Below are 19661 nucleotides of genomic sequence, written 5' to 3' on the forward strand. Positions count from 1 at the left end.
GTAGAGAGAGGTACTGGGAGGGTAGAGAGAGGTACTGGGAGGGTAGAGAGAGGTACTGGGAGGGTAGAGAGAGGTACTGGAAGGGTAGAGAGAGGTACTGGGAGGGCAGAGAGAGGTACTGGGAGGGTAGAGAGGTAGAGAGGGGAGGGTAGAGAGAGAGGTACTGGGAGTGTAGAGGGAGGGTAGAGAGAGGTACTGGGAGGGCAGAGAGAGGTACTGGGAGGGTAAGAAGAGAGAGGTACTGGAAGGGTAGAGAGAGGTACTGGGAGGGTAGAGAGAGGTACTGGAAGGGTAGAGAGAGGTACTGGGAGGGTAGAGAGAGGTACTGGGAGGGTAGAGAGAGGTACTGGAAGGGTAGAGAGAGGTACTGGGAGGGTAGAGAGAGGTACTGGAAGGGCAGAGAGAGGTACTGGGAGGGTAGAGAGAGGTACTGGGAGGGCAGAGAGAGGTACTGGGAGGGTAGAGAGAGGTACTGGGAGTAGAGTGTAGAGGGAGGGTAGAGAGAGGTACTGGGAGGGTAGAGAGAGGTACTGGGAGGGCAGAGAGAGGTACTGGAAGGTCAGAGAGAGGTACTGGGAGGGCTGATCGTGGACTACAGAGAGAGGTACTGGAAGGGTAGAGAGAGGTACTGGGAGGGTAGAGAGAGGTACTGGGAGGGCAGAGAGAGACTCACTGGGAGGGCAGAGAGAGGTACTGGGAGGGCAGAGAGAGGTACTGGGAGGGTAGAGGGAGGGTAATGAGAGGTACCTGGAGGGTAGAGGGAGGTACTGGGAGGGTAGAGGAGTGTAGAGAGAGGCACTGGGAGGGTAGAGGGAGGTACTGGGAGGGTAGAGGGAGGTACTGGGAGGGTAGAGGGAGTAGAGGGAGTACTGGGAGGGTAGAGGATGTAGAGGGAGGTACTGGGAGGGCAGAGGGAGGCACTGGGAGGGTAGAGGGAGGTACTGGGAGGGTAGAGGGAGGGCAGAGGGAGGTACTGGGAGGGCAGAGGGAGGTACTGGGAGGGTAGAGAGAGGTACTGGGAGGATAGAGGGAGGTACTGGGAGGGTAGAGGGAGGTACTGGGAGGATAGAGGGAGGTACTGGGAGGGTAGAGGGAGGTACTGGGAGGATAGAGGGAGGTACTGGGAGGGTAGAGGGAGGTACTGGGAGGGTACTGGGAGGGTAGAGGGAGGTAGTGGGAGGGTAGAGGGAGGTACTGGGAGGGTAGAGGGAGGTACTGGGAGGATAGAGGGACGTACTGGGAGGGTAGAGGGAGGTACTGGGAGGATAGAGGGAGGTACTGGGAGGGTAGAGGGAGGTACTGGGAGGATAATGGGAGGTACTGGGAGGGTAGAGGGAGGTACTGGGAGGATAGAGGGAGGTACTGGGAGGGTAGAGGGAGGTACTGGAGGATAGAGGGAGGTACTGGGAGGGTAGAGGGAGGTACTGGGAGGGTAGGGAGAGGTACTGGAGTGTAGAGAGAGGTACTGGGAGGGTACTGGGAGGGTAGAGGGAGGTAGTGGGAGGGTCGAGGGAGGGTAGAGAGAGGTACTGGGAGGGTAGGGAGAGGTACTGGGAGGATAGATGGAGGTACTGGGAGGGTAGAGGGAGGGTAGGGGGAGGTAATGGGAGGGTAGAGAGAGGCACTGGGAGGGTAGAGGGAGGCACTGGGAGGGTAGAGGGAGGGTAGGGGGAGGTAATGGGAGGGCAGAGAGAGGCACTGGGAGGGTAGAGGGAGGCACTGGGAGGGTAGAGGGAGGGAGGATACTGGGAGGATAGAGGGAGGGTAGAGGGAGGTACTGGGAGGGTAGAGGGAGGTACTGGGAGGGTAGAGGGAGGTACTGGGAGGGTAGAGGGAGGATAGAGGGAGGTACTGGGAGGGACTTGAGGGAGGGACTGGAGAGAGGGACTGGAGGGAGGGACTTGAGAGAGGGACAGGAGGGAGGGATTGGATAGAGGGACTGGAGGGAGGGACTGGATAGAGGGACTGGAGGGAGGGACTGGATAGAGGGACTGGAGGGAGGGACTGGAGGGAGGTACTGGGAGGATAGATGGAGGTACTGGGAGGGTAGAGGGAGGTACTGGGAGGGTAGAGGGAGGGTAATGAGAGGTACCTGGAGGGTAGAGGGAGGTACTGGGAGGGTAGAGGGAGGGTAGGGGGAGGTAATGGGAGGGTAGAGAGAGGCACTGGGAGGGTAGAGGGAGGCACTGGGAGGGTAGAGGGAGGTACTGGGAGGATAGAGGGAGTGTAGAGGGAGGTACTGGGAGGGTAGAGGGAGGTACTGGGAGGGTAGAGGGAGGTACTGGGAGGGTAGAGGGAGGGTAGAGGGAGGTACTGGGAGGGTAGAGGGAGGGTAGAGGGAGGTACTGGGAGGGTAGAGGGAGGATAGAGGGAGGTACTGGGAGGGACTTGAGGGAGGGACTGGAGAGAGGGACTGGAGGGAGGGACTTGAGAGAGGGATAGGAGGGAGGGATTGGATAGAGGGACTGGAGGGAGGGACTGGATAGAGGGACTGGAGGGAGGGACTGGATAGAGGGACTGGAGGGAGGGACTGGAGGGAGGGACTGGATAGAGGGACTGGAGGGAGGGACTGGAGGGAGGGACTGGATAGAGGGACTGGATAGAGGGAATGGAGGGAGGGACTGGAGGGAGGCACTGGATAGAGGGACTGGATAGAGGGACTGGAGGGAGGGACTGGAGGGAGGGACTGGAGGGAGGGACTGGAGGGAGGGACTGGAGGGAGGGACTGGAGGGAGGGACTGGAGGGAGGGACTTGAGAGAGGGACTGGAGGGAGGGACTGGATAGAGGGACTGGAGGGAGGGACTGGATAGAGGGACTGGAGGGAGGGACTGGAGGGAGGGACTGGAGGGAGGGACTTGAGAGAGGGACTGGAGGGAGGGACTGGATAGAGGGACTGGATAGAGGGAATGGAGGGAGGGACTGGAGGGAGGCACTGGATAGAGGGACTGGATAGAGGGACTGGAGGGAGGGACTGGAGGGAGGGACTGTAGAGAGTGGTGATCAGGGAATGGGGGAGGGGTGATCAGGGACTGGGGGGAGGGACTGGAGAGAGGGACTGGAGGGAGGGACTGGAGAGAGGTTGACTAGACCGTGGGACTGGAAGGAGGGACTGGAGAGAGGGGTGATCAGGGGGAGTAACCCCCCTTTCTTCTTTTTCCCTCAGTCTGTGCCTCTTCTCACCCTGTTGCATGTTCAGAATGTAAAGGCATCAAATATTAATATGATCCTTGTGTCTCCTGTTGTTTTTCTCAGAGATGGTGTAGCAACTTGATCTCATCTATTCACTCATCAATACAGAGGAGAGGAGAGGATAGCAGAGGAGAGGAGAGGAGAGGAGAGGAGAGGAGAGGAGAGGAGAGTCTGAGATGTGAATCTAGCAGGAGAGGAGGGGTGGGGAGAGGAGAGGAGAGGAGAGGAAAGGAAAGGAGAGGAGAGGAGAGGAGAGGAGAGGAGAGGAGAGGAGAGGAGAGGAAAGGAGAGGAAAGGAAAGGAGAGGAGAGGAGAGAGGAGAGGAGAGGAGAGGAGAGGAGAGGAGGAGGGAGAGGAGAGGGAGAGGAGAGGAGAGGAGAGGAGAGGAGAGGAGAGGAGAGGAGAGGAGAGGGGTGGGGAGAGGAGAGGAGAGGAGAGAGGATAGCAGAGGAGAGGATAGCAGAGAGAGAGGAGAGGAGAGGAGGGGTGGGGAGAGGAGAGGAGAGGATAGCAGAGGAGAGGGATAGCAGAGGAGAGGAGAAGAGAGGAGGGGTGGGGGAGAGGAGAGGAGAGGAGAGGAGTGGAGAGGAGAGGAGGAGATTAGAGAGAGGAGAGGGAGAGGAGAGGAGAGGAGAGGAGAGGGGAGAGGAGAGGAGAGGATAGCAGAGGAGAGGAGAGGAGAGGATTTAGAGAGGAGGAGGAGATATAGGAGAGGAGAGGAGAGGAGAGGGAGAGGAGAGGAGAGGAGAGGAGAGGAGAGGAGAGGAGAGGAGAGGAGAGGGATGAAAGGAGAGGAGAGGAGAGGATAGCAGAGGAAAGGAGAGGAGAGGAGAGGAGAGGAGAGGAGAGGAGAGGAGAGGAGTTGAAGAGGAGAGGAGAGGGCAGAGGAGGTGAAGAGGAGAGGAGAGGAGAGGAGAGGAGAGCAGAGGAGAGGAGAGGAGGAGAGGAGAGGAGAGGGAGAGAGAGAGAGCAGAGGAGAGGAGAGGAGAGGAGAGGAGAGGAGAGGAGAGGATAGCAGAGGAGAGGATAGCAGAGGAGAGGGAGAGGAGAGGAGAGAGAGGAGAAGAGAGGAGAGGAGAGGAGAGGAGGAAATGAGGAGAGGAGAGGAGAGGAGAGGATAGGAGAGGAGAGGAGGTGAAGAGGAGAGGAGAGGATAGCAGAGGAGAGGAGAGGAGAGGAGAGGAGAGGAGGGGTGGGGAGAGGAGAGGAGAGGAGTTGAAGAGGAGAGGAGAGGAGAGGAGGTGAAGAGGAGAGGAGAGGAGAGGAGAGGAGAGGAGAGGAGAGGAGAGGAGAGGAGAGGAGAGGAGAGGAGGGGTGGGGAGAGGAGAGGAGAGGATAGCAGAGGAGAGGAGAGGATAGGAGAGGAGGGGTGGGGAGAGGGGATGAGGAGAAGAGGAGAGGGGAAGAGAGGAGAGGAGAGGATAGCAGAGGAGAGGAGAGGAGAGGAGAGAAGAGGAGAGGATAGCAGAGGAGAGGAGAGGAGAGGAGAGGAGGGGTGGGGAGAGGAGAGGAGAGGAGGGGTGGGGAGAGGAGAGGAGAGGATAGCAGAGGAGAGGAGAGGAGAGGAGAGGAGAGGAGAGGAGAGGAGAGGAGAGGAGAGGAGAGGAGAGGAGAGGAGAGGAGGGGTGGGGAGAGGAGAGGAGGAGAAAGGAGAGGAGAGGAGAGGAGAGGAGGGGTGGGGAGAGGAGAGGAGGAGAAGAGGAGAGGGGAAGAGAGGAGAGGAGGTGAAGAGGAGAGGAGAGGAGGGCAGAGAAGAGGAGAGGAGGGGTGGGGAGAGGAGGGGTGGGGAGAGGAGAGGAGGAGAAGGAGAGGAGGAGAATGAGAGGAAAGGAGAGGAGAGGAGGAACTGAGGAGAGAAGGCACTGAGGAGAGAAGGAGAGGAGGAGCAGAGGAGAGGAGGAACTGAGGAGAGGAGAGGAGGCACTGAGGAGAGAAGGAGAGGAGGGGAGGGGTGGGGAGAGGAGAGGAGAGGATAGCAGAGGAGAGGATAGCAGAGGAGAGGAGAAGAGAGGAGGGGTGGGGAGGGAGAGGAGAGGAGAGGAGAGGAGAGGAGAGGAGAGGAGAGGAGAGGAGAGGAGAGGAGAGGAGAGGAGAGGAGAGGAGAGGAGAGGATGAAAGGAGAGGAGAGGAGAGGATAGCAGAGGAAAGGAGAGGAGGGGAGAGGAGAGGAGAGGAGAGGAGAGGAGAGGAGAGGAGAGGAGAGGAGAGGAGAGGAGAGGAGAGGAGAGGAGAGCAGAGGAGAGGAGAAGAGAGGAGGGGTGGGGAGAGGAGAGGAGAGCAGAGGAGAGGAGAGAGGAGAGGAGAGGAGAGGAGAGAGGAGAGGAGAGGAGAGGATAGCAGAGGAGAGGAGAGGAGAGGAGAAGAGAAGAGAGGAGAGGAGAGGAGAGGAGAGGAGGAAATGAGGAGAGGAGAGGAGAGGATAGGAGAGGAGAGGAGGTGAAGAGGAGAGGAGAGGATAGCAGAGGAGAGGAGAGGAGAGGAGGGGTGGGGAGAGGAGAGGAGAGGAGTTGAAGAGGAGAGGAGAGGAGAGGAGGTGAGGAGGAGAGGAGAGGAGAGGAGAGGAGAGTAGAGGATAGGAGAGGAGGGGTGGGGAGAGGGGATGAGGAGAAGAGGAGAGGGGAAGAGAGGAGAGGAGAGGATAGCAGAGGAGAGGAGAGAGAGGAGAGGAGAGAAGAGGAGAGGATAGCAGAGGAGAGGAGAGGAGAGGAGAGGAGGGGTGGGGTGGGGGGGGAGAGGAGAGGAGAGGAGGGGTGGGGAGAGGAGAGGAGAGGATAGCAGAGGAGAGGAGAGGAGAGGAGAGGAGAGGAGAGGAGAGGAGGGGTGGGGAGAGGAGAGGAGGAGAAGAGGAGAGGAGAGGAGAGGAGAGGAGGGGTGGGGAGAGGAGAGGAGGAGAAGAGGAGAGGGGAAGAGAGGAGAGGAGGTGAAGAGGAGAGGAGAGGAGGGCAGAGGAGAGGAGAGGAGAGGAGGGGTGGGGAGAGGAGGGGTGGGGAGAGGAGAGGAGGAGAAGGAGAGGAGGAGAATGAGAGGAAAGGAGAGGAGAGGAGGAACTGAGGAGAGAAGGCACTGAGGAGAGAAGGAGAGGAGGAGCAGAGGAGAGGAGGAACTGAGGAGAGGAGAGGAGGCACTGAGGAGAGAAGGAGAGGAGGAAAGGAGGAGCGGAGGAGAGGAGGATAGGAGAGGAGGAGAGGAGGAGAGGGGAGGAGAGGATGCACTGAGGAGAGAAGGAGAGGAGGAGAGGAGAGGAGGAACTGAGGAGAGGAGGAGAGGAGGAGAAGAGGAGAAGAGGAACTGAGGAGAGAAGGAGAGGAGGAACTGAGGAGAGGAGGAGAGGAGGACTGGAGGAGAGTAGAGGAGGAGAGGAGAGGAGGAGAGGAGAGGAGGAACTGAGGAGAGAAGGAGAGGAGGAGCGGAGGAGAGAAGGAACTGAGTAGAGGAGGAGAGGAGGAACTGAGGAGAGAAGGAGAGGAGGAGAGGAGGAAGGAGAGGATGAGAGGAGGAACTGAGGTGAGAAGGAGAGGAGGAGCGGAGGGGAGGAGGAGAGGAGAGGAGTAGAAGAGGAGAGGAGCTGAGGAGAGGAGGAGAGGGGGCGGAGGAGAGAAGGAACTGAGGAGAGGAGGAGGAACGGAGCTGAGGAGAGGAGGAGAGGAGGAACTGAGGAGAGAAGGAGAGGAGGAGCGGAGGAGAGAAGGAACTGCGGAGAGGAGGAGAGGAGAAGTAGAGGTGGAGAGGAGGAGCGGAGGAGAGAAGGAACTGAGGAGAGGAGGAGAGGAGGAGGAGAGGAAGAGGAGAGGAGGAACTGAGGAGAGGAGGAGATAAGGTGAGGAGGTGAGGAGGAGAGGAGGAATTGAGGAGGAGAGGAGCTGTGGAGGAGAGAAGGCTCTGAGGAGAGGAGGAGAGAAGGCGGAGAGGAGGCAAGGAGAGGAGGAGAGGAGGATAGGAGTAGCCGGGGCACGGAGGAGCAGAGGAGAGAAGGAACTGAGTAGAGGAGGAGGAGCAGAGGAGAGAAGGAGGAGAGGAGGAGAGGAGAAGAGGAGCTGAGGAGAGGAGGAGAGAGGAGGGGTGGGGAGAGGAGGGGTGGGGAGAGGAGAGGAGGGGTGGGGAGAGGAGAGGAGAGGATAGCAGAGGAGAGGAGAGGGAGAGGAGAGGAGGGGTGGGGAGAGGAGAGGAGGAGAAGAGGAGAGGAGAGGAGAGGAGGGGTGGGGAGAGGACAGATGGAGAAGAGGAGAGGGGAAGAGAGGAGAGGAGGTGAAGAGGAGAGGAGAGGAGAGGAGGGCAGAGGAGAGGAGGGGTGGGGAGAGGAGAGGAGGAGAAGAGGAGAGGGGAAGAGAGGAGAGGATAGCAGAGGAGAGGAGAGGAGAGGAGAGGAGAGGAGAGGAGAGGAGAGGAGGAGAGGAGAGGAGAGGAGAGGAGAGGGAGAGGAGAGTGAGAGGGGTGGGGAGAGGAGGAGGAGAGGAGAGGCTAGCAGAGGAGAGGAGAGGGAGGGAGGTGGGAGAGGAGAGGAGAGGAGAGGAGAGGAGAGGAGAGGAGAGGAGAGGAGAGGAGAGGAGAGGATAGCAGAGGAGAGGAGAGGAGAGGAGGGGTCGGGAGAGGAGAGGAGGAGAAGAGGAGAGGAGAGGATAGCAGAGGAGAGGAGAGGAGAGGAGAGGAGGGGTGGGGAGAGGAGAGGAGGAGAAGAGGAGAGGAGAGGAGAGGATAGCAGAGGAGAGGAGAGGAGAGGAGAGGAGGGGTGGGGAGAGGAGAGGAGGAGAAGAGGAGAGGGGAAGAGAGGAGAGGAGGAGAAGAAGAGGAGGAGAATGAGAGGAATGGAGAGGAGAGGAGGAACTGAGGAGAAAAGGAGAGGAGAGGAGAGGAGGAAAGGAGGAGAAGGGGAGAGGAGGAGAGGAGGAGAGGATGAGAGGAAGTACTGAGGAGAGAAGGAGAAGAGGAGGAGAGGAGGAGAGGAGAGGAGGCGAGGCGGAGCGGAGAGGAGAGGAGGAACTGAGGAGAGAAGGCACTGAGGAGAGAAGGAGAGGAGGAGCAGAGGAGAGGAGGAACTGAGGAGAGGAGAGGAGGCACTGAGGAGAGAAGGAGAGGAGGAAAGGAGGAGCGGAGGAGAGGAGGATAGGAGAGGAGGAGAGGAGGAGAGGGGAGGAGAGGATGCACTGAGGAGAGAAGGAGAGGAGGAGAGGAGAGGAGGAACTGAGGAGAGGAGGAGAGGAGGAGAAGAGGAGAAGAGGAACTGAGGAGAGAAGGAGAGGAGGAACTGAGGATAGGAGGAGAGGAGGAGTGGAGGAGAGTAGAGGAGGAGAGGAGAGGAGGAGAGGAGAGGAGGAACTGAGGAGAGAAGGAGAGGAGGAGCGGAGGAGAGAAGGAACTGAGGAGAGGAGGAGAGGAGGAACAGGAGAGAAGGAGAGGAGGAGAGGAGGAAGGAGAGGATGAGAGGAGGACCTGAGGAGAGAAGGAGAGGAGGAGAGGAGGAACTGAGGAGAGGAGGAACTGAGGTGAGAAGGAGAGGAGGAGCGGAGGGGAGGAGGAGAGGAGAGGATTAGAAGAGGAGAGGAGCTGAGGAGAGGAGGAGAGGAGGAACTGAGGAGAGAAGGAGAGGAGGAGCGGAGGAGAGAAGGAACTGCGGAGAGGAGGAGAGGAGAAGGAGAGGAGGAGAGGAGGAACTGAGGAGAGAAGGAACTGCGGAGAGGAGGAGAGGAGAAGGAGAGGTGGAGAGGAGGAGCGGAGGAGAGAAGGAACTGAGGAGAGGAGGAGAGGAGGAGGACAGGAAGAGGAGAGGAGGAACTGAGGAGAGGAGGAGATAAGGTGAGGAGGTGAGGAGGAGAGGAGCTGTGGAGGAGAGAAGGAACTGAGGAGAGGAGGAGAGAAGGCAGAGAGGAGGAAAGGAGAGGAGGAGAGGAGGAGAGGAGTAGCCGGGGCACGGAGGAGCAGAGGAGAGAAGGAACTGAGTAGAGGAGGAGGAGCGGAGGAGAGAAGGAGGAGAGGAGGAGAGGAGAAGAGGAGCTGAGGAGATGAGGAGAGGAGGAGAGGAGCTGAGGAAAGGAGGAGAGGAGGAGAGGAGAGGAGAGGAGGAGAGGAGGAGCGGGAGAGAGAAGGAACTGAGTAGAGAGGAGGAGAGGAGGAGGAGAGGAGGAGAGAAGGAGGAGAGGAGGAGAGGAGCTTAGGAAAGGAGGAGAGGAGCTGAGGAAAGGAGGAGAGGAGGAGGGGAGAGGAGGAGAGGAGGAGCGGGGGAGAGAAGGAACTGAGTAGAGGAGGAGAGGAGGAGGAGAGGAGAGGGAGAAGGAGGAGAGGAGGAGAGAAGGAGTAGAAGAGGAGAGGAGGAGAGAAGCTGAGGAAAGGAGGAGAGGAGCTGAGGAAAGGAGGAGGAGGAGGAGAGGAGAGGAGAGGAGAGGAGGAGAGGAGGAGCGGGGAGAGAAGAAACTGAGTAGAGGAGGAGAGGAGGAGGAGAGGAGTAGAGAAGGAGGAGAGGAGGAGAGAAGGAGGAGAGGAGGAGAGGAGCTGAGGAAAGGAGGAGAGGAGCTGAGGAAATGAGGAGAGGAGGAGAGGAGAGGAGAGGAGGAGAGGAGGAGCGGGGGAGAGAAGGAACTGAGTAGAGGAGGAGAGGAGGAGAGGAGCTGAGGAAAGGAGGAGAGGAGGAGAGGAGGAGAGGTCTGCACAACACAGTTTGCTGTCTGATTCTTCTGTTGGGAGATTACTATCACATCTGTTTCAGATCAAAGGCACTGATCAATTGAAAATGTTTTAATGCTCAAAATAAGGCTAAAATAGAAACTTCATTACATTATGAATTACTGATTAGTTATGGAGGAACAATGAATAAATAGTTAAGCCCTTATTAATTCAGTTGAAAAACAATTCAAATATATGAAGTGGTGATATGAATCATATGTTGTTGTCCTCTTGCTGATCTGATATCTGTCAAGATGTTTCAGAACGTAAAGAATAGTTTTGCTCTAATGTTGTTTCTCAACATTATTTACCATTATCATTTAAAAGGCAAATTATGGCTAGCAGATGGTTGTAGATGATCAGTGAAAATGAAAAAAACATAGACCTAATATAACACAAAAACTGCAGAGGAGACATAATTCCTACCGAAAGACATGACATCACCAAAACACTACTACAGGAAGCTCCATCATCATTCCATCCTGCTTTGTTCTTTTCTCTACTTCCCCAAAACCTCTCACCCTCTCCCCCCTCCATCCATCCTCCTGGTCTCTCCCAGATCTACATCCATCACGATGCAGGAGACATCCTCCACTCCCTCCTGGTCTCTCCCAGGTCTGCATGCCTCACAATGCAGGAGACATTCTCAAACCTCCACCCCCTCCTGGTCTCTCCCAGGTCCTCCACCCCCTCCTGGTCTCAATGACCAATCGGTGGACATAAAGGAAACAGCTTTGTCACCAGGAGCCAGGAGACACCTCAGTATAACAGGGCCTGCTGCTCTGTAGGGAGCCAGGAAACACCTCAGTATAACAGGGCCTGCTGCTCTGTAGTGAGCCAGGAGACACCTCAGTATAACCGGGCCTGCTGCTCTGCAGGGAGCCAGGAGACACCTCAGTATAACCTGGCCTGCTGCTCTGTAGGGAGCCAGGAGACACCTCAGTATAACCGGGCCTGCTGCTCTGTAGGGAGCCAGGAGACACCTCAGTATAACCGGGCCTGCTGCTCTGTAGGGAGCCAGGAGACACCTCAGTATAACCGGGCCTGCTGCTCTGTAGGGAGCCAGGAGACACCTCAGTATAACCGGGCCTGCTGCTCTGCAGGGAGCCAGGAGACACCTCAGTATAACCGGGCCTGCTGCTATGTAGGGAGCCAGGAGACACCTCAGTATAACCGGGCCTGCTGCTCTCTAGGGAGCCAGGAGACACCTCAGTATAACCGGGCCTGCTGCTCTGTAGGGAGCCAGGAGACACCTCAGTATAACCGGGCCTGCTGCTCTGTAGGAGCCAGGAGACACCTCAGTATAACCGGGCCTGCTGCTCTGTAGGGAGCCAGGAGACACCTCAGTATAACCGGGCCTGCTGCTCTGCAGGGAGCCAGGAGACACCTCAGTATAACCGGGCCTGCTGCTCTGTAGGGAGCCAGGAGACACCTCAGTATAACCGGGCCTGCTGCTCTGAGTGAGCCAGGAGACACCTCAGTATAACCGGGCCTGCTGCTCTGTAGGGAGCCAGGAGACACCTCAGTATAACCGGGCCTGCTGCTCTGTAGGGAGCCAGGAGACACTGCAGTATAACCGGGCCTGCTGCTCTGAGTGAGCCAGGAGACACCTCAGTATAACAGGGCCTGCTGCTCTGAGTGAGCCAGGAGACACCTCAGTATAACCGGGCCTGCTGCTCTGTAGGGAGCCAGGAGACACCTCAGTATAACCGGGCCAGCTGCTCTGAGGGAGCCAGGAGACACCTCAGTATAACCGGGCCTGCTGCTCTGTAGGGAGCCAGGAGACACCTCAGTATAACCGGGCCTGCTGCTCTGAGTGAGCCAGGAGACACCTCAGTATAACCGGGCCTGCTGCTCTGTAGGAAGCCAGGAGACACCTCAGTATAACAGGGCCTGCTGCTCTGTAGGGAGCCAGGAGACACCTCAGTATAACCGGGCCTGCTGCTCTGAGGAGCCAGGAGACACCTCAGTATAACCGGGCCTGCTGCTCTGTAGGGAGCCAGGAGACACCTCAGTATAACCGGGCCAGCTGCTCTGAGGGAGCCAGGAGACACCTCAGTATAACCGGGCCTGCTGCTCTGAGTGAGCCAGGAGACACCTCAGTATAACCGGGCCTGCTGCTCTGTAGGGAGCCAGGAGACACCTCAGTATAACCGGGCCAGCTGCTCTGAGGGAGCCAGGAGACACCTCAGTATAACCGGGCCTGCTGCTCTGTAGGGAGCCAGGAGACACCTCAGTATAACCGGGCCTGCTGCTCTGAGTGAGCCAGGAGACACCTCAGTATAACCGGGCCTGCTGCTCTGTAGGAAGCCAGGAGACACCTCAGTATAACAGGGCCTGCTGCTCTGTAGGGAGCCAGGAGACACCTCAGTATAACCGGGCCTGCTGCCCTGTAAGGAGCCAGGAGACACCTCAGTATAACTGGGCCTGCTGCTCTGAGTGAGCCAGGAGACACCTCAGTATAACAGGGCCTGCTGCTCTGAGTGAGCCAGGAGACACCTCAGTATAACCGGGCCTGCTGCTCTGTAGGGAGCCAGGAGACACCTCAGTATAACCGGGCCAGCTGCTCTGAGGGAGCCAGGAGACACCTCAGTATAACCGGGCCTGCTGCTCTGTAGGGAGCCAGGAGACACCTCAGTATAACCGGGCCTGCTGCTCTCTAGGGAGCCAGGAGACACCTCAGTATAACCGGGCCTGCTGCTCTGTAGGGAGCCAGGAGACACCTCAGTATAACCGGGCCTGCTGCTCTGTAGGGAGCCAGGAGACACCTCAGTATAACCGAGCCTGCTGCTCTGTAGGGAGCCAGGAGACACCTCAGTATAACCGGGCCTGCTGCTCTGCAGGGAGCCAGGAGACACCTCAGTATAACCGGGCCTGCTGCTCTGTAGGGAGCCAGGAGACACCTCAGTATAACCGGGCCTGCTGCTCTGAGTGAGCCAGGAGACACCTCAGTATAACCGGGCCTGCTGCTCTGTAGGGAGCCAGGAGACACCTCAGTATAACCGGGCCTGCTGCTCTGTAGGGAGCCAGGAGACACTGCAGTATAACCGGGCCTGCTGCTCTGAGTGAGCCAGGAGACACCTCAGTATAACAGGGCCTGCTGCTCTGAGTGAGCCAGGAGACACCTCAGTATAACCGGGCCTGCTGCTCTGTAGGGAGCCAGGAGACACCTCAGTATAACCGGGCCAGCTGCTCTGAGGGAGCCAGGAGACACCTCAGTATAACCGGGCCTGCTGCTCTGTAGGGAGCCAGGAGACACCTCAGTATAACCGGGCCTGCTGCTCTGAGTGAGCCAGGAGACACCTCAGTATAACCGGGCCTGCTGCTCTGTAGGAAGCCAGGAGACACCTCAGTATAACAGGGCCTGCTGCTCTGTAGGGAGCCAGGAGACACCTCAGTATAACCGGGCCTGCTGCTCTGTAAGGAGCCAGGAGACACCTCAGTATAACTGGGCCTGCTGCTCTGAGTGAGCCAGGAGACACCTCAGTATAACAGGGCCTGCTGCTCTGAGTGAGCCAGGAGACACCTCAGTATAACCGGGCCTGCTGCTCTGTAGGGAGCCAGGAGACACCTCAGTATAACCGGGCCAGCTGCTCTGAGGGAGCCAGGAGACACCTCAGTATAACCGGGCCTGCTGCTCTGTAGGGAGCCAGGAGACACCTCAGTATAACCGGGCCTGCTGCTCTGTAGGGAGCCAGGAGACACCTCAGTATAACCGGGCCTGCTGCTCTGAGGGAGCCAGGAGACACCTCAGTATAACCGGGCCTGCTGCTCTGTAGGAGCCAGGAGACACCTCAGTATAACCGGGCCTGCTGCTCTGTAGGGAGCCAGGAGACACCTCAGTATAACCGGGCCTGCTGCTCTGCAGGGAGCCAGGAGACACCTCAGTATAACCGGGCCTGCTGCTCTGTAGGGAGCCAGGAGACACCTCAGTATAACCGGGCCTGCTGCTCTGAGTGAGCCAGGAGACACCTCAGTATAACCGGGCCTGCTGCTCTGTAGGGAGCCAGGAGACACCTCAGTATAACCGGGCCTGCTGCTCTGTAGGGAGCCAGGAGACACTGCAGTATAACCGGGCCTGCTGCTCTGAGTGAGCCAGGAGACACCTCAGTATAACAGGGCCTGCACTCTGAGTGAGCCAGGAGACACCTCAGTATAACCGGGCCTGCTGCTCTGTAGGGAGCCAGGAGACACCTCAGTATAACCGGGCCTGCTGCTCTGTAGGGAGCCAGGAGACACCTCAGTATAACCGGGCCTGCTGCTCTGTAGGGAGCCAGGAGACACCTCAGTATAACCGGGCCTGCTGCTCTGAGTGAGCCAGGAGACACCTCAGTATAACCGGGCCTGCTGCTCTGTAGGAAGCCAGGAGACACCTCAGTATAACAGGGCCTGCTGCTCTGTAGGGAGCCAGGAGACACCTCAGTATAACCGGGCCTGCTGCTCTGTAAGGAGCCAGGAGACACCTCAGTATAACCGGGCCTGCTGCTCTGAGGAGCCAGGAGACACCTCAGTATAACCGGGCCTGCTGCTCTGTAGGGAGCCAGGAGACACCTCAGTATAACCGGGCCTGCTGCTCTGAGGGAGCCAGGAGACACCTCAGTATAACCGGGCCTGCTGCTCTGTAGGGAGCCAGGAGACACCTCAGTATAACCGGGCCTGCTGCTCTGTAGGGAGCCAGGAGACACCTCAGTATAACCGGGCCTGCTGCTCTGTAGGGAGCCAGGAGACACTGCAGTATAACCGGGCCTGCTGCTCTGTAGGGAGCCAGGAGACACCTCAGTATAACTGGGCCTGCTGCTCTGAGTGAGCCAGGAGACACCTCAGTATAACAGGGCCTGCTGCTCTGAGTGAGCCAGGAGACACCTCAGTATAACCGGGCCTGCTGCTCTGTAGGGAGCCAGGAGACACCTCAGTATAACCGGGCCAGCTGCTCTGAGGGAGCCAGGAGACACCTCAGTATAACCGGGCCTGCTGCTCTGTAGGGAGCCAGGAGACACCTCAGTATAACCGGGCCTGCTGCTCTGAGTGAGCCAGGAGACACCTCAGTATAACCGGGCCTGCTGCTCTGTAGGAGCCAGGAGACACCTCAGTATAACAGGGCCTGCTGCTCTGTAGGGAGCCAGGAGACACCTCAGTATAACCGGGCCTGCTGCCCTGTAAGGAGCCAGGAGACACCTCAGTATAACTGGGCCTGCTGCTCTGAGGAGCCAGGAGACACCTCAGTATAACAGGGCCTGCTGCTCTGAGTGAGCCAGGAGACACCTCAGTATAACCGGGCCTGCTGCTCTGTAGGGAGCCAGGAGACACCTCAGTATAACCGGGCCAGCTGCTCTGAGGGAGCCAGGAGACACCTCAGTATAACCGGGCCTGCTGCTCTGTAGGGAGCCAGGAGACACCTCAGTATAACCGGGCCTGCTGCTCTCTAGGGAGCCAGGAGACACCTCAGTATAACCGGGCCTGCTGCTCTGTAGGGAGCCAGGAGACACCTCAGTATAACCGGGCCTGCTGCTCTGTAGGGAGCCAGGAGACACCTCAGTATAACCGGGCCTGCTGCTCTGTAGGGAGCCAGGAGACACCTCAGTATAACCGGGCCTGCTGCTCTGCAGGGAGCCAGGAGACACCTCAGTATAACCGGGCCTGCTGCTCTGTAGGGAGCCAGGAGACACCTCAGTATAACCGGGCCTGCTGCTCTGTAGGGAGCCAGGAGACACTCAGTATAACCGGGCCTGCTGCTCTGAGGAGCCAGGAGACACCTCAGTATAACAGGGCCTGCTGCTCTGAGTGAGCCAGGAGACACCTCAGTATAACCGGGCCTGCTGCTCTGTAGGGAGCCAGGAGACACCTCAGTATAACCGGGCCTGCTGCTCTGAGGGAGCCAGGAGACACCTCAGTATAACCGGGCCTGCTGCTCTGTAGGGAGCCAGGAGACACCTCAGTATAACCGGGCCTGCTGCTCTGAGTGAGCCAGGAGACACCTCAGTATAACCGGGCCTGCTGCTCTGTAGGAAGCCAGGAGACACCTCAGTATAACAGGGCCTGCTGCTCTGTAGGGAGCCAGGAGACACCTCAGTATAACCGGGCCTGCTGCTCTGTAGGGAGCCAGGAGACACCTCAGTATAACCGGGCCTGCTGCTCTGAGGGAGCCAGGAGACACCTCAGTATAACCGGGCCTGCTGCTCTGTAGGGAGCCAGGAGACACCTCAGTATAACCGGGCCTGCTGCTCTGAGGGAGCCAGGAGACACCTCAGTATAACCGGGCCTGCTGCTCTGTAGGGAGCCAGGAGACACCTCAGTATAACCGGGCCTGCTGCTCTGAGGGAGCCAGGAGACACCTCAGTATAACCGGGCCTGCTGCTCTGTAGGGAGCCAGGAGACACCTCAGTATAACCGGGCCTGCTGCTCTGTAGGGAGCCAGGAGACACCTCAGTATAACCGGGCCTGCTGCTCTGTAGGGAGCCAGGAGACACTCAGTATAACCGGGCCTGCTGCTCTGAGGGAGCCAGGAGACACCTCAGTATAACCGGGCCTGCTGCTCTGAGGAGCCAGGAGACACCTCAGTATAACAGGGCCTGCTGCTCTGAGGAGCCAGGAGACACCTCAGTATAACCGGGCCTGCTGCTCTGTAGGGAGCCAGGAGACACCTCAGTATAACCGGGCCTGCTGCTCTGAGGGAGCCAGGAGACACCTCAGTATAACCGGGCCTGCTGCTCTGTAGGGAGCCAGGAGACACCTCAGTATAACCGGGCCTGCTGCTCTGAGGGAGCCAGGAGACACCTCAGTATAACCGGGCCTGCTGCTCTGTAGGAGCCAGGAGACACCTCAGTATAACAGGGCCTGCTGCTCTGTAGGGAGCCAGGAGACACCTCAGTATAACCGGGCCTGCTGCTCTGTAAGGAGCCAGGAGACACCTCAGTATAACTGGGCCTGCTGCTCTGAGTGAGCCAGGAGACACCTCAGTATAACAGGGCCTGCTGCTCTGTAGGGAGCCAGGAGACACCTCAGTATAACCGGGCCTGCTGCCCTGTAAGGAGCCAGGAGACACCTCAGTATAACTGGGCCTGCTGCTCTGAGTGAGCCAGGAGACACCTCAGTATAACAGGGCCTGCTGCTCTGAGTGAGCCAGGAGACACCTCAGTATAACCAGGGCCTGCTGCTCTGTAGGGAGCCAGGAGACACCTCAGTATAACCGGGCCTGCTGCTCTGTAGGGAGCCAGGAGACACCTCAGTATAACCGGGCCTGCTGCTCTGTAGGGAGCCAGGAGACACCTCAGTATAACCGGGCCTGCTGCTCTCTAGGGAGCCAGGAGACACCTCAGTATAACCGGGCCTGCTGCTCTGTAGGGAGCCAGGAGACACCTCAGTATAACCGGGCCTGCTGCTCTGTAGGGAGCCAGGAGACACCTCAGTATAACCGGGCCTGCTGCTCTGTAGGAGGAGCCAGGAGACACCTCAGTATAACCGGGCCTGCTGCTCTGTAGGGAGCCAGGAGACACCTCAGTATAACCGGGCCTGCTGCTCTGCAGGGAGCCAGGAGACACCTCAGTATAACCGGGCCTGCTGCTCTGGGAGCCAGGAGACACCTCAGTATAACCGGGCCTGCTGCTCTGTAGGGAGCCAGGAGACACTGCAGTATAACCGGGCCTGCTGCTCTGAGTGAGCCAGGAGACACCTCAGTATAACAGGGCCTGCTGCTCTGAGTGAGCCAGGAGACACCTCAGTATAACCGGGCCTGCTGCTCTGTAGGGAGCCAGGAGACACCTCAGTATAACCGGGCCAGCTGCTCTGAGGGAGCCAGGAGACACCTCAGTATAACCGGGCCTGCTGCTCTGTAGGGAGCCAGGAGACACCTCAGTATAACCGGGCCTGCTGCTCTGAGTGAGCCAGGAGACACCTCAGTATAACCGGGCCTGCTGCTCTGTAGGAAGCCAGGAGACACCTCAGTATAACAGGGCCTGCTGCTCTGTAGGGAGCCAGGAGACACCTCAGTATAACCGGGCCTGCTGCTCTGTAAGGAGCCAGGAGACACCTCAGTATAACCGGGCCTGCTGCTCTGAGGGAGCCAGGAGACACCTCAGTATAACCGGGCCTGCTGCTCTGTAGGGAGCCAGGAGACACCTCAGTATAACCGGGCCTGCTGCTCTGAGGGAGCCAGGAGACACCTCAGTATAACCGGGCCTGCTGCTCTGTAGGGAGCCAGGAGACACCTCAGTATAACCGGGCCTGCTGCTCTGAGGGAGCCAGGAGACACCTCAGTATAACCGGGCCTGCTGCTCTGTAGGGAGCCAGGAGACACCTCAGTATAACCGGGCCTGCTGCTCTGTAGGGAGCCAGGAGACACCTCAGTATAACCGGGCCTGCTGCTCTGTAGGGAGCCAGGAGACACTGCAGTATAACCGGGCCTGCTGCTCTGAGGGAGCCAGGAGACACCTCAGTATAACTGGGCCTGCTGCTCTGAGGAGCCAGGAGACACCTCAGTATAACAGGGCCTGCTGCTCTGAGTGAGCCAGGAGACACCTCAGTATAACCGGGCCTGCTGCTCTGTAGGGAGCCAGGAGACACCTCAGTATAACCGGGCCAGCTGCTCTGAGGGAGCCAGGAGACACCTCAGTATAACCGGGCCTGCTGCTCTGTAGGGAGCCAGGAGACACCTCAGTATAACCGGGCCTGCTGCTCTGAGCCAGGAGACACCTCAGTATAACCGGGCCTGCTGCTCTGTAGGAAGCCAGGAGACACCTCAGTATAACAGGGCCTGCTGCTCTGTAGGGAGCCAGGAGACACCTCAGTATAACCGGGCCTGCTGCCTGTAAGGAGCCAGGAGACACCTCAGTATAACTGGGCCTGCTGCTCTGAGGAGCCAGGAGACACCTCAGTATAACAGGGCCTGCTGCTCTGAGTGAGCCAGGAGACACCTCAGTATAACCGGGCCTGCTGCTCTGTAGGGAGCCAGGAGACACCTCAGTATAACAGGGCCTGCTGCTCTGAGGGAGCCAGGAGACACCTCAGTATAACCGGGCCTGCTGCTCTGTAGGGAGCCAGGAGACACCTCAGTATAACCGGGCCTGCTGCTCTGAGGAGCCAGGAGACACCTCAGTATAACCGGGCCTGCTGCTCTGTAGGAAGCCAGGAGACACCTCAGTATAACAGGGCCTGCTGCTCTGTAGGGAGCCAGGAGACACCTCAGTATAACCGGGCCTGCTGCTCTGTAAGGAGCCAGGAGACACCTCAGTATAACCGGGCCTGCTGCTCTGAGGGAGCTAGGAGACACCTCAGTATAACCGGGCCTGCTGCTCTGTAGGGAGCCAGGAGACACCTCAGTATAACCGGGCCTGCTGCTCTGTAGGGAGCCAGGAGACACCTCAGTATAACAGGGCCTGCTGCTCTGGAAGGGGCCAGGAGATGTGACGTTGTCTCACACTGACCATAGAACTAGCTCAACACACACACACACCACACTCACACACACACACACACACACACGTACACACCATCACATGCACGTCAGTAATGATTTCCTGATTTTGTTGTAAATATCAAGTTGACAGGAAGTGCCTTTGGTTTCCTTTATGTCCACCGTTTGGTCATTGATTTGCTTTAATTTATTTATTTAAAAAAATTTGCTTATCAGCGTGATTGCATTTTTTTTAAAAATCTTGGTGTGTGTTGGTGTTGTTTTTACATGAGGGTTGTTTTGCTTTAAGTGAGCTCCCTGTAGAGTTGATTTACTAAATTGCAAAAAGGTAACTCACATCTCAGTAATTAGGCTAGTGAGAAATACATTTACACAACTGAAATATGCCTTGTTATTTAAAAAAAAAAA

This window comes from Oncorhynchus tshawytscha, linkage group LG08 (genome assembly GCF_018296145.1).
Source record: "Oncorhynchus tshawytscha isolate Ot180627B linkage group LG08, Otsh_v2.0, whole genome shotgun sequence".
NCBI lineage: Eukaryota > Metazoa > Chordata > Actinopteri > Salmoniformes > Salmonidae > Oncorhynchus > Oncorhynchus tshawytscha.